The sequence below is a fragment of the Aplidium turbinatum genome, chromosome 4 (assembly GCF_918807975.1).
Source record: "Aplidium turbinatum chromosome 4, kaAplTurb1.1, whole genome shotgun sequence".
NCBI classification, from domain to species: domain Eukaryota; kingdom Metazoa; phylum Chordata; class Ascidiacea; order Aplousobranchia; family Polyclinidae; genus Aplidium; species Aplidium turbinatum.
This window is the reverse complement of record NC_137475.1, coordinates 27723093-27736510: the sequence shown is the minus strand read 5'-3', so window position 1 is coordinate 27736510 and position 13418 is coordinate 27723093. Positions and strand designations below refer to the sequence as shown.

General features: G+C 40.4%; 1 protein-coding gene and 1 pseudogene across 2 annotated transcripts in view; one reads left to right on the top strand and one right to left on the bottom strand.

Annotated features, from left to right (window-relative positions):
* LOC145768545 (uncharacterized) overlaps window positions 1-2779 on the top strand; it is a 73674-nt gene extending 70895 nt beyond the window's left edge. For both annotated transcript variants that reach the window (XM_082580058.1, XM_082580056.1), the window contains exon 37: window positions 2406-2779. The gene's annotated coding sequence lies outside the window, so the exon portion shown is untranslated. The remainder of the gene's footprint in view (window positions 1-2405) is intronic.
* A 7476-nt stretch (window positions 2780-10255) lies between these two features.
* Window positions 10256-11840, bottom strand: LOC145768105 (aurora kinase A pseudogene; annotated as a pseudogene).
* Between the last annotated feature and the right edge of the window lie 1578 nt (window positions 11841-13418).

The window sequence follows — 13418 nt, the reverse complement described above, 5'->3', positions numbered from 1 at the left end:
TAGTGGCTAGAATCACTAAAACTAGCAGCAAAAATGAACTCACCACCCTTGAAAATGGGGGGTTAGACACCAGTTTTGCTTCAATTGGATGAACATTTAAGGAGATAATTGTTTTTATGTTTTAGCCAGTAGAGGCAGTATTGCGCTAGGGGAAATCACAAAACTGCCCATATTTCTGCATCCCATTGGCCAATTCAGATAATTTTTTTTTTAATTATGCACAATGAAGAGGGGTATGTTTCCAAAGTAAATATGCAGTTGCATCTTGTAAGCAGCTCCATCTAGTGGCGATGATGTGAAGAAAATGCAGTTAGTCCCCTTAGAAAATGGCCGGGTGGGGGGGGGGGTTAAACTTTGTCCAATCAAAATGAAACTTTGCAAAAGTTGTTTTCTAAGATAACCTCATCAGCAAAAAAATTCAGGCTTTTTGCTGAAGTTGGGGGGGCAAATTGTGCACCCTAACGGATATAGCGATATTGACAAGTTTCATCTCGGAAAATGCTTAATATAACAAAAACGGTCAGGCTAGTGCAAGTAAGAGGTTTATTCTTGAAATCTACACAAAATTTCAGTCTGGAAACACTTGTCAAACCTTACTGAGCCAGACAGTCAAATAAATCGACCTGGCTCCCGGTCTAATAGCACAATCAGGATGACAGCAAAAGATTATAGGCTAAGTGGTCATCTAGACAATCACCTCCCCATGCAAATTTATTTGCCAACGTACGTAAGGCACGGACACAACTTCAAATGGTAATTAATACATACAAATCAGGTTAAAATGATAGCCTACGTAAATTGTTAAGTTACAAATTATAATTACATTCCAATACAGCAACAATTTCTGGTACAAAAGTCATCTTTTAACTTTCATCTTATTTTCGCTTCATTCCCAATTACGTTTCTGCTATAAACCATGTTGTTAAGATGCAATGGTGGATATGTCTTCAAGTTCAACATGTTTCCAATGTTGAAATCATTTATACAAATCTGCTGCAAGCGTCAAATCTGACAACCCTGTTTTTGTAACTCCTGGACTGGCAGTTAACTTTCAGACCGCATATACGCGGTCCAGAAGTTACGGTAACTTTCAGACCGCAGTAACTCCTGGACCGTTACACCGGCACTGATAAGGATGGTCATTTATTTTTTGTTTGGATGCAAAACAAAACGTAGGCTACATCAAACAACACCGTAAAGTGTACATCCAATGCGAGAGTGCGGAGACCGTAGCCCTATAGCCTAAAGGCGTAGGAGTTCGTCGAGTCTGCAGTCTCTCATTCAAACAGTTAGGCTATATGAAAGCAAGTATTGCGTTTTTAAATAGCAAATTGACTCAGGGATGTTGAGCATGCATATTGCATAGTTTCAGAAAGTAGATTAAGAGAACTACAATTTTTTGTGTCCCACAAAAACTAACTAAATGTAAATGATGTAATATTCCAAAGTAAACATTGCTCACTCAAATAGCGTAGTTAACAATTAAATTAATAAATTTCAGTGTTAACGGAGATAGGTCATGAAGTGAAATGTGCTGTGAAAACATTTAATAAGTAAAACGAAGGTGAAGACACCTCAGATAGATTTTCAAGGTTTTATTCTGCTATAGGTTACGCAAAACAAATTTTCAAGAAATAAGTTTTTAAAATCCTTCTGTGGTCGTGAATAAGGTTTTTATGAAACGATAGGCTAACCAAAATTTTAAATCAAACCTTCTACCCAAATCCACTTTTAGTTCGACGAATTCAATTACATACGAAGCGACCAGTCCTATGGTTGCATACAAAATGTCCGCCCCGTTAGCTCAGTCGTTACGCGCCCGGCTCAAGATCACGCGGCGCTGGTTCGACTCTTGGGGTGTGCGATTGAGCAACGCATTTCAGGACTGCTATCCATTCAGCGGCACCTAATGAATGGAATTATTCCTGGCAACAACACTTCAACAATCGGATAACTTCACTTTGTCAATCTCGGTAACCGGCCCTGCGTCAAGAGCCTCTACAAGTATGCGAAACTACCAGGAATAACGTATCAAGGCTTTATCAGTCCGAGGATAAAAATTGAAAAACCAACCAAAATGTGCATTTTGTAAAAAAAAACATCGTTGCACTAAATAATAAAACATGCCTGAAAAGCAACCAAAACATGGTGATAATTTTCTTGGTGGGCAACGCCCCCACGTCCAACATTGGGTGCCTTGGGGCCAGTGTTGTACGTTGACGCTGAGGCTAGCGCCGTCAATTTATTTTTTAGTTGACGGAAGTGATAGCGCCGTCAACTATTTGGCCGATTTTAAGCGTCAAGCGCTATGCGTCATTTTTTGTTTTTATGGAAAATCTCATTTCACAATCAGAGTTTCACAATGTATTCTGGCCATCGCGACTCATTCGAATTACCCGTTTTAGCGTTGGTTGGAATGGCTACCTGGAAAATACAAGCGGAAGAAGTTCGCCAAATGGTGATCACTCATATCGTGAGCAGTATAGAGAAGGAGGGATCAAAGAGAGAAAAAAGAAAATCAATGAATGTCATCGCGGAGGTTGAGCATACATTATTTCAAGAGCTCTATACCCTTGAAAACAACGCTGTTGGTGCAGTAGACCTCGTTAAAAGATTTATATATGCTAAACCATCACAGCACGCTTGGAACAGTGATCCCTTTCCGAGTAAACGTTTTCAAGACATGTTCTTGAAATACAACACACCAATACCATTCAGCGCTAATGTGGAACGCATGTTTTCACTTGGAAAGGACATCATGCGTCCCAAACGCAGCAGATTGTCAGACAAACGTTTTGAAATGCTTGTGTTTCTACAAATAAATAACTAATAAGCTAAGCAACTAATTACAATACCGTCTCAAAACATAAAACCTGCTCTTTATTTATAGCCATTGTTTGCCTAAACTTGGTTGCAATACTTCCGTCTTGTGAGACCCTGGCTAAAATAGCGCTAGAAATTAGCGCTGACGCCGTCAATTTCTTTAGGAGCTTACGCAATACTTTACGCCGTAAAGTTTTTAGGCAATTCGCGCTGACGCCGTCAATTTATTTTATTGACCCGTACAACACTGCTTGAGGCTTGTTAATAGATTTCGGAGGGGGCCAAGATGATGCTCACGTGGCTTCTGGGTGTGCGCTTGAAGAACGTATTTCAGAACTGCTCACCATTCAGCGGCAACTAGTGGATAGTTTAATTCACAGACAACTTCACTCTGTCAAAATCGGTGCCAAAGCTGACCCTGTGTTGGTGGTTTAAAGCCTCTACTTTCTACAAGTAGGGGAGAGTGCCCAACAGTGCCCCGGGTGCCTACAGTGCCCCTCCCATCGTTTTTCACAATCCGTGACAAATTATTCACTCAAGCGTGCATTACCATGGCCACGTGGTCCGTAGAAGCTGCTGAAACTAAGTTAGGCAGAAATAAGTCATTGCTAGGAGTAGGCAGAAGTGAAAGTTTGTTTTAGGTGGTAAAAAGTAAATTTTCAGAACTGTATTACTTTTTTTGTTACAGTTTTTACGGTGGCTTCAGAGATGCTTCACAAGTTTTTTATGTTTGGTCAGTCACTAGACTAGGTTTCAGTAATAACGTTTCAGATCGTAGGCCTGGGTAAAAAAAACTGACGCCATTTTATCTTGTAGGCCCGTGGTTCCAACAGTGCCCCACCCTGAGGTCTCCTACAGTGCCCCGGTGGAGCACTGTTGGAAGCCATGAGATTTTATTAATCAATGTACAGTGCCAAAATGATTATCAACATTTTATGTTCTAAATGGCAGATTGTTAGGTATTTTCTGAATTAAAAAGCTATTTGTGTCCTCTTATCAAGAAATGGCAAGACGTAAGATTGGAAATTGTCCTCCTAAGGACATGAAGGAAGCTTGCAAGTGTGTGCTGAATGGTACTATGAGTCAGCGAAAAGCTGTTAAAAGCTTTGGCGTTAATAGGCGTTCACTGGCACGATACATGAAGAAATGCCAGAGTGGTGGACTGGACGATATGCAGCTGTCCGACTTTGAACCAAACTATGGGGTAAATGCAATATTTTCAGCCACAGAGCAAAAAGCTGTGAGTTGCTATTTCATAAGGACTGCCAAGCTGCATTATGGCTTTACTTTCAAAAATGCAAGACTTTTTGCATATGAGCTTGCTGTTAAATATAATAAGGCAATTCCGCCAAGCTGGACGAGAGAGAAAATGGCTGGAAAAAAATGGCTGAATTCTTTTATGAAAAGACATCCTGAACTATCTTTAAGAAAACCTGAACTGACCAGCTTGTCTCGAGAAACTGGTTTTAACCGCATTGTCGTTAGCGAATTTTTTGACAATCTAAGAAGAGTGTGCGAAAAAAACAACTTTAGTCCAGATCGCATTTACAATGTGGATGAAACTGGGCTAAGCACAGTCCAGAATGCAGGCAGGGTAATTGCAGAAACTGGATCTCGCCAAGTAGGGCAGGTAACCTCTGCAGAAAAGGGGATTACCACTACAGCAATTTGCTGTATTAATGCACTGGGAAATGCCATTCCTCCAGCGATGGTGTTTCCCCGTGTCCATTTTAAAGACCACATGATCAACGGAGCACCAGCAGGAACAATTGGTTTTGCTAACATATCAGGGTGGTCAAACACCGAAATCTTTTCGCAATGGCTACAACATTTTGTGAAATTTTCCCACCCCACTGAGGAAGCTCCAGTCCTTCTTCTCATGGACAACCATGTATCACACATTGGTGTGCAGTCATTGGACTACGCAAAAGAAAACCATGTTGTGCTTTTGACGTTTCCTCCGCATTGCTCACACAAGTTGCAGCCGCTTGATGTTTGTGTGTATGGCCCACTGAAAACTTACTATCACCAAGAGTGCAGCAATTGGATGCTAAACAACCCGTCCAAACGCGTAACTATCTATGAAGTTGGCGAGTTGTTTGCAAGAGCCTATGTCAAAGCATTTAACCAGCAAAATATCACCTCCAGCTTCAGAAAAACTGGATGTTTTCCATTTGCCGATAACATCTTTAGCGACGATGATTTTGCTCCATCTGAAGTTACGAATCAGCCAGCTCCAGAATTCGACTCTGAGGTACAAGCCCCAGCTTCATCCAGTGTTGATGAGCAAGAGGTTGAAGGCAGAATCTCTGAAGGTACAATAGCAACTCTTGAACTGCCCGTTACGTCACCAGTTCAAACTGACTTCACTCCGGAAGTAGTACGGCCGTACCCAAAAGCACAAGCCAGTCTCACAACTACTGAAAAACCCAAAAGAAAGCGAAGAGAAAAGGGAAGATCATTAATTCTCACCAATACTCCCGTCAAGAACAGAATCACTGCGCAGCTTAGTGAAAAGAAAAATCCTCCAGCCAAGAATAAAAAGAAGGAAGCCAATAAGCTGAAGAAGAAACAGAAAACCATCACAAAACCCAAACCTGTTAGACGTGCTCTTTAAGTGGCTTCTATCGATAATGAAGGTGCTTCCTCGACCTCTGATAAAATTTATTTTTGCACTGTTTGCCAAGAACAATACAGTGCAGAAGATCCAGAAGACTGGGTGCAATGCTGTTGTTTTGGTTGCAATGCATGCTCCAATGAAAGATCTTCAAGCAAACATTATTGCACCAATTGGTCGCATGAAATCTGCTTAAACAGCGATGAAACACCCCTGTGTTTTGACTGTGAGGAATCTTCGAGTGCCTGTCCTGGAAACAAGTGAATCTTGTCATTTTTGTGTCATTGCAATATTATAGGTGTTGGGGAGTTTTTGGTATGTTTCTAAATTTCGGCTGTGGAAGAAGCTTCCAGTGCCTGAACTATATGTAGGCTTATTGTTTAGTAATTTTGTCTGTCAGATTTGATTATTTTTCTCCATAAATCAAGCCATTTCTTGTGAACCACATGTCAATATGGGCCTACCAAAGTGTGTTGTGTCTGTATCTTGTGTTAATTATAGCCTACCTTCCATGTTGGCTAAATCAATGATGTCTTTAATTTCTTGCATTGCATGTTCTTTCACTGATTGACTGTTGAATAAACACCTTCCTTGTCATTGCAATTGGTAGTTAGGTCATAACACCAAAGCTTTTAAAAAGGTAATTACAGCTCTGATTAAATCAACTTGAGCTGTTCTATAAGCTACAGCTCAGTGTGTTAGTTTGGTTCCTTGAAACCCATTCGCTATCTTTCGTTTAAGCACAGTCACCACGATGGATAGATAGCATGTCCCACATGTTATGATATTGTTGCTGGTATATTTTGTGTCTGTGATAATTGTGTAGCCTATGTAGCCTACCACTTTTTAAAGGTTTTGTCTTGACCTGACCAGCTCAGTGTCATCCATCATGTGATATACTACCGGTACTAACACAAGTTTTATACCTAGGGTAATCATTGCAAAAAGAGTGGCTCAACATTGCAACTAAACACATCAATTACTTTGATAGGGGCACTGTTGGATCCTACCCGGGGCACTGTTAGATACCATATCCAACAGTGCCCCACTTTGACAGGTGATTTTTAACGCCTGATTATGAAAGTTATGTAAAACTTTTAAACTTTTTTTTATGTGGAAATACTAAAGAAAAGGAGGAATTTTCATAATAGAAAAAAAAAATTTGAAAAATTTTTTTTTTTGATGTCTAAACCTCAATTTTCCAAAAATCGGGGCACTGTTGGTCACTCTCCCCTATACGACAATGCTAGGAATAACCTATCAAAGGCTTTGTCAGTCCGAAGAGATATTAGCGCAGTAAGCTATTTTCGGAAAATTTCCCCCGACAAAAGATGGATTTGAAAAATCTAACATTTTTTTAAAATTTTGTTCTGGCGAAGAAAGCACAACAGATAAGAAGGCTCTGTTGTGGAAACTCTAGGAGTTTTTGAAAGGGAAGAGTTACTCTAACGTATACCTTGGCCTGTAGCGTTACCAACTGTCTGAGCCCCAGCAATAGACAAACATAGCATTATCAGACCCAATAACTCAGTTGGTTAGCGCGTGACTTCGTGAACGAAGAAGCTTCAAGATCACGCAGCATGTTCGTTCGATTCTCGGGGTCTGTGCTTAACCAACGCATTTTAAAACCTGCTCTCCGTTCAACGACATCTTATGGATAGAGTAATTTCCCCACAACACTTTAACAATCTGAAACTTCACTGTCAATCTCAGTGTATTTCACTGTCAATATCTACAAGTATGTGAAATTGCTAGGATTAAGCTCTCAAAGAAGCTTTCCCAGCCCGAGGATGATAAAGATTCAATCAACCAGGGTTATCATATTTGAAACTTGGATGAGTGGTAGACTGAGAAACTCACCCCTGGATGCAGTCCAACGGACAAAGAGGCACCACCCAGTATCAAGGCGTGACACCAAATACGACATGTTTATTTGTTTCACCCAATCGTCTTACCATTAAATTCTGGAGCTTGAGACAAGAGTGAGGTTAATAGAATTCTACACGGCCTTCACTTCAAATCTCTCGCAAGCAGGGACGCCGGAACGATTTTTGAATGGGGAGGGAGCAGAATTATGAAAAAAGGGCACTTTTTTAAGTTTTAAGATAAGATGTAGCCATGATGCTGGGCAGTTCGTTAATCGTTTTCCCCTATTGGCCATATAAATCGAAATGTGAGACAGATGAAGATAAATGAATGAAATATATTGAAATAGCTTGAAGAAGAAACAAAAGATAAATCTCACGTTCATAGCGTCACAATCTGCTGCAAAGTATAAAAATTGTTTGCGGGATAATTTGTATAGGCTACTGTATATGGAAAAGTATCAAACCAATCCAAAGTAGGCCTACATTTTACGCGCGTCGGCTGCTCGAATGAACTCATTTGCAACAGCTTCTAAGTCAATGGTGTACATCACTTGTTTGTAAATAGTCGCAAACATTCGGTTGTTTAAACTGTGTAGGCTTATATGTCATTGTGGTACGAAGCCACATTTTTACTCGCCTCGTGGCGTTAAAACTGCGTTCAGCATTCACCTTTCCCAATTTGACGCTATATCATAACGGCTTACTTACTCTTTCCTTCTAAACAATTTTAACTTCCAGATTCTCACACTCTTTGCTATGCTAAGACGTTTAATCGTTTATATAGGCTACCATTAGGGGTGTTCAATTTCGATTATTTCAATATTCGAAATTCAATTTATTTTCGATTTCCGAATTTCGAATATCACAACTATTCACCAAACTGCAAAATGTGATATTATTGAAAGAAACGACATGAAAATTCGCTAGAAAACGCGAAAAAAAGCCATGAAAATTTGCAAAAAACAAACACAAAATAACGTCTACAGCTCCAGGCCCAAGTTGGTGTTTATGAACACAAGCTGATCGACATGATCACCCGTCAGTCGGGATCTCAGCTTCGTGACGGTCAGGCCAGCTTTTGAAAACGATCGCTCCGCTGGAGCCGAGGTCGCTGGGATCCCAAACACTTCAAGTTCATTTTCACAGCGAGCGATTCACTGCCGCGACATATCACTGCAGAGGTTTCGACTCGAAAGCGACATCGAGTATGTTTGCAAGCGCATAAAGCTAAACGCACGCTCCGTCTACGTAAGCAAATTATGTTGTTTTTGGGTGCATTCAACATCTGATGACACTGAATCGACACAAAATGGTAGATTTTTGCTATGTCCCAGGAAGCAAAATCAGTCATTTTTACATTGATTCAACATCTGCAAACATTAAATCAATGTAAAAATGACAGATTTTGTTGTCTGGTGTTGGATTGTAGCATCGCAACTCGTTCTAGTGATTATTTATCGCGAAGCTGTTGCGGTTTGCATTCAAAAAGTGTTTTCCTGCTGCCGATCGCTAGTTCATCTATTGTTTTATGTATCAATACAGCATAAAAATTTGCCCCCACACAGAAATATGCGCAGTCCCGTAGCCAGCCAGGGGTCAAGGGGGGCCTCCCCCCTGAAAAAAAAATTCGCCCCCCCCCTTGCTCTGCGGTCTGGCTACAGCCCTGCCCCCACGGCTTAGGCGCCTATGGATTCGGTAAAAATGGATAAAACTGCGACAAAGCTCAGCCTACACTTTCTGCTATTGCACAACCTAGCTATCTTCATTCTTAAGAGAAATTTGGCATTAAAAATGCCAACCTGGCATCCCTGGCCGTTGGACCCGCGAGAGCGTGTGATAGTCACGTGATCGACGATGCGCATGCGTCGAAGTCTTTTTTCGCTTGCAAAATGCGACAAGACAGATTTCGCGCCACTCGCGTTACTTTCAACCGCGTTCAGCCGAAAGGGCGGCTATAATTTCGAATATGTCCGATACTAAAAACGAATTTCGAATATCACCTTAATCGAAAATGAACACCCCTAGCTACCATTTCTTTACTACATTTCTGTATCACTCAGATCTTTTTTGTAACTAAAATCAAGACCATGACGAACATTTTCTTTTTTCATAAGTCTGCCATCAACAATATCCCGACCATCCGCCCTACCTTCGGTCCTATGCAATGCAAAACGGTCGTTCGTGGTGCCTCGAATCATTGGCATTTGATTTTCACAGCTGGTGGTAGCATCAAACATAGTTGTGACGAAACTGTCTTTGAAGAAGCATAGGAGTGGTAGAATTTCAATAAATTATGTTGGGAATTATGTGAAGAACTACATACCGGTATACGAAAAACAATAGCACGAAAGGGCATTATGTAACCTCCTGTGATACAGAATTTTGTGTGTGAATATTATTTTGAGGCAAAATGAAAGATTGTAATTAAGCTAAAAGCGAGTAGCAGAAATTGTTATACTGAAAAATGTGCAGTAGCTCACATGACCTTAAAAGGGCACCATTGCCCCCCTTCCAGAAAACTTTGAGGGCAGGGGACGATCGCTCCCCCCCCTGCCTCCCGCGCCCCTGCTCGCAAGACAGGCATCGTTTATATCAAGCAGGATTTTCTGAAATGATTGTGATTCAGTAGAACTCGGTTAATCCGGATTCGATTTGACCGGTGATTCTATCCGGATTAGGCGAAGATCCGGATTAACCGATGACGGTTCTATCAAGCCTGACTCATTTGTACTTCCAGTTTCATCCGGATTAGGCGAAGATCCGGATTAACCGAATCCGGATTAACCGAATCCGGATTAACCGAGTTCTACAAATATGAAAATGCCGATGACAAATAAATCTTACATGGGGCGTGGATGGTAAACCTGTAGCTTAACAAAAGATTCGGTAAATTTCGTAAAATCCCACAGATGACACATCAAATAATACATTCATTTTTATTGTGGAACGGAAAACATATCTTTGATAGCCTAGGTAAACAATTATAAATGTCTTTATTGACTTTTTTTTATCTCTGGTGCATCCACAGTCAAACAAACATAAGTTTAATAACAAACTAGTTGCAAGTTTGAAAATATCCTGAACTTCAAATCAATCCGAACCTTGACTTTGAGTTTTTGCATGTACTAGTTTGGTACATGTCATGTAGTTTTGTTTGTGTTTATTAATATATGAAGTATATTGCCTGAGTGCCAATTCCATTTTCTGATTGTAAATGCAGATCGCAGTAAAGCAAAATACTTTTTGCACGGCAGCACATCCGTATCTTACTAATAGTGAATTCAAAAAACACAAGAGTAATAATTTAAACCAGACAAGAAAACAACCAGCATATTTACATAGCAAAGAACAGCAAATAACGTTTAAGCAGCAAAATTGTCCTGACCATTGTCAGAAAAAAAGATAGACGAGAATATTAAAGGCAGTTTAAATCGACACATTTAGAACGAATTAATCTGTTGTTGAACAATGCTGAGAGATGCAGGATATCTTTCATTGCGTCAAAACGGCGTGGATTATCCAATAGTTTTACTTTTGGATGGAAAGCGATCTTTAGACAAGGATTAATCAACTGGTCGACCGTCTGATCCAAATTTATGAACTTTAGCATTGGCCTTTATCCACGGATGAACCACAACTTCATCTAATGGAAGCCTGTGTTTTGGATTGATTTTTAGCAAACGGCGGATAAGATCTCTAGGCCCCTCAGACACATGTGGAGGAAAATCGTATTGCAAACTAGTAATCCGCTTGTAAGTGTCTTCATTGTTTCGAGACTCAAACGGAGGCTTTCCAACAAGAAACTCATAGCACAAAATTCCCAAAGTCCATAAATCCACATTTGCATCGTGGTTGTTGCCTACGACCATTTCAGGTGGGAGATAATCGAGAGTTCCACAAAGAGTCTGTCGCTTTGATGATGGTGCGTGTACAGACCAACCAAAATCAGCTATCTTAAGTTCACCTCGAAGTCCCATTAGCAGATTTTCTGGTTTTATATCCCGATGTATAACATTTTTGCTGTGACAGTATCTAAGAGCATCTGCCAATTCTGCAATGTATGTCGCAGTCATCTCCTCAGAGAATCGCTTTTGTTTTTGTAGTTCCTTATACATTTCACCGCGTGGCGCATACTCTAAAATAAGGTAGACACGAGTTTCGTCGTGAAAGTATCCATACAGACGGAGAATATGTGGGTGTCGTAAATGAGACTGAATTTCAATTTCTCTGCGCAATTGATGTTCAACATTGCTTTTCACTAGCTGCGACTTGAAAAGAACTTTTAAAGCAACAATAAACTTGCTCTTCTTTTCTCTTGCAAGGTAGACACTACCAAACTTGCCACGCCCCAGTGGCTTGCCAATATCAAAATTTTTCAACGACCATGTTCTATTGGGATCTTTCCCACTTTCTTTGCCACTGGCAGTTGACGCCTTTAGAACATTAGGGGCAACGTTTTCATCATTTGCTTCGCTCATGCCGTTGATGGAAATACATATAACATCAAATTTTAAATAAAAAAATCGAAATACTAACCTGCATGTATTGTAAAAGAGTTTGTAAATACAAGAAAAAACAACAGCAAGTTTTTCACAACCATTTTAAGTTGTTGAATCCATTTAAATCAGTGGTTCCCAAAGTGGGCGCCAGCGCCCCCCTGGGGGCGTTTGCGACCATAAAGGGGGCGCTGGTTACAAAGTGGGCGTTTGGGGGGCGCTGAGAGCAAATCGGGGTAGTTACAAGAAGAGGATTGCAAAGCATTTTTGTCATGTTTCGCTTCAAAGAAGTGCAAAAGAAGACGGTGACTATAAGAGCTCTGTGGCAGATATTGTGGCAATTATGTTGGCAACTTCGCTCCGCAGTAGCCTACCTCACAAGTTAGTTGAGGTCGTAACGTAACGCATGACAATTTGAAGCACTGCGGTTACGCAAATCCGATTTTACAATCCGACAATATTTTGGTCTAGCATTCGTCTTAATTTGTCTATGAAGACTGACATCAAAGCAGTGAATAAAATTAAAGCGCACGCTCTGAATACACGCTCATTCAAACGATTGTGCAATGAGAATGATGAAGCTTTTGAGCGCTTACTACTCCACACCGAAGTACGATCGCTTTCCAAGAGAAATTGCCTTGCACGATTTTATTCCCTGTTTGAAACTATCGTGGAATTTCTAAATAGTTGTGACCCTGGCCTTGCGAATGACGTCCTGGTTGTGAGAAATGATATCGCCTACTTGTCAGACATATTTTCCAATTTTAATGAATTGAAATTATCCTATCAGGGTAACGAAATAAGCTCGTGTTGTATCAGCGAAATTTAGCTAGACGAGAATTTTTCCAATTCTCAAGCTTGCATCAACTTGATACCAGTGACAAAGGCATATCTGATGTTGATATAGACGTACAGTAATCATCTTCAAGAAGTACACAAAGGCATGGGAGTTCGATTCCAGGATGTATTCCAGTTAGAAATCCATGACTGGATAATCGACCTCTTCTGTGATATTTCCGAACATGGAATTTTTGAGAAAGAACTGATAACATTGTAAAGCGATTTTGCACTCAAAACGAAGTTCAATATCTCGTATCAATCGTTCTGGCTACAGAACTAAATCAAAGAGAAATACCCTCACGTGTGGAATCGGGTCAAAGTTTTTATCATTGCCTTTCCCAGCTCATGTTTGGTGGAACGTGCTTTCAGTGCCGTGACAACGCTTCTGGATAACAAAAGAAACCGTCTTGATATAGTTAGATGGGGAGACTTAAGATTGTTCCCATCCTAATTGAAACCCGATCTCAAGAGGCTGATGGCATTGCACCAACCTCATCGGTCTCATTGGAGTTAGACTGTGATAAATGGAAAAAAAACTTTGGTTTTACTTTTTTTGTCGAAGGGGGCGTTTGATACTCTGTTCGTTGTCCAGGGGGGCGCTATTAAAAAAAAGTTTGGGAAACACTGATTTAAATGGTTAAATAACCCATGCTAAGTTACATACTGTCACATTTGCTACAAAACAGGTAATGTGGGAATGAAACACTTAAAAGAACAATTCCGAACAAAGTGGTTCGACAGTTTTCTCAAATAGAGAGATACACCAACCATTCA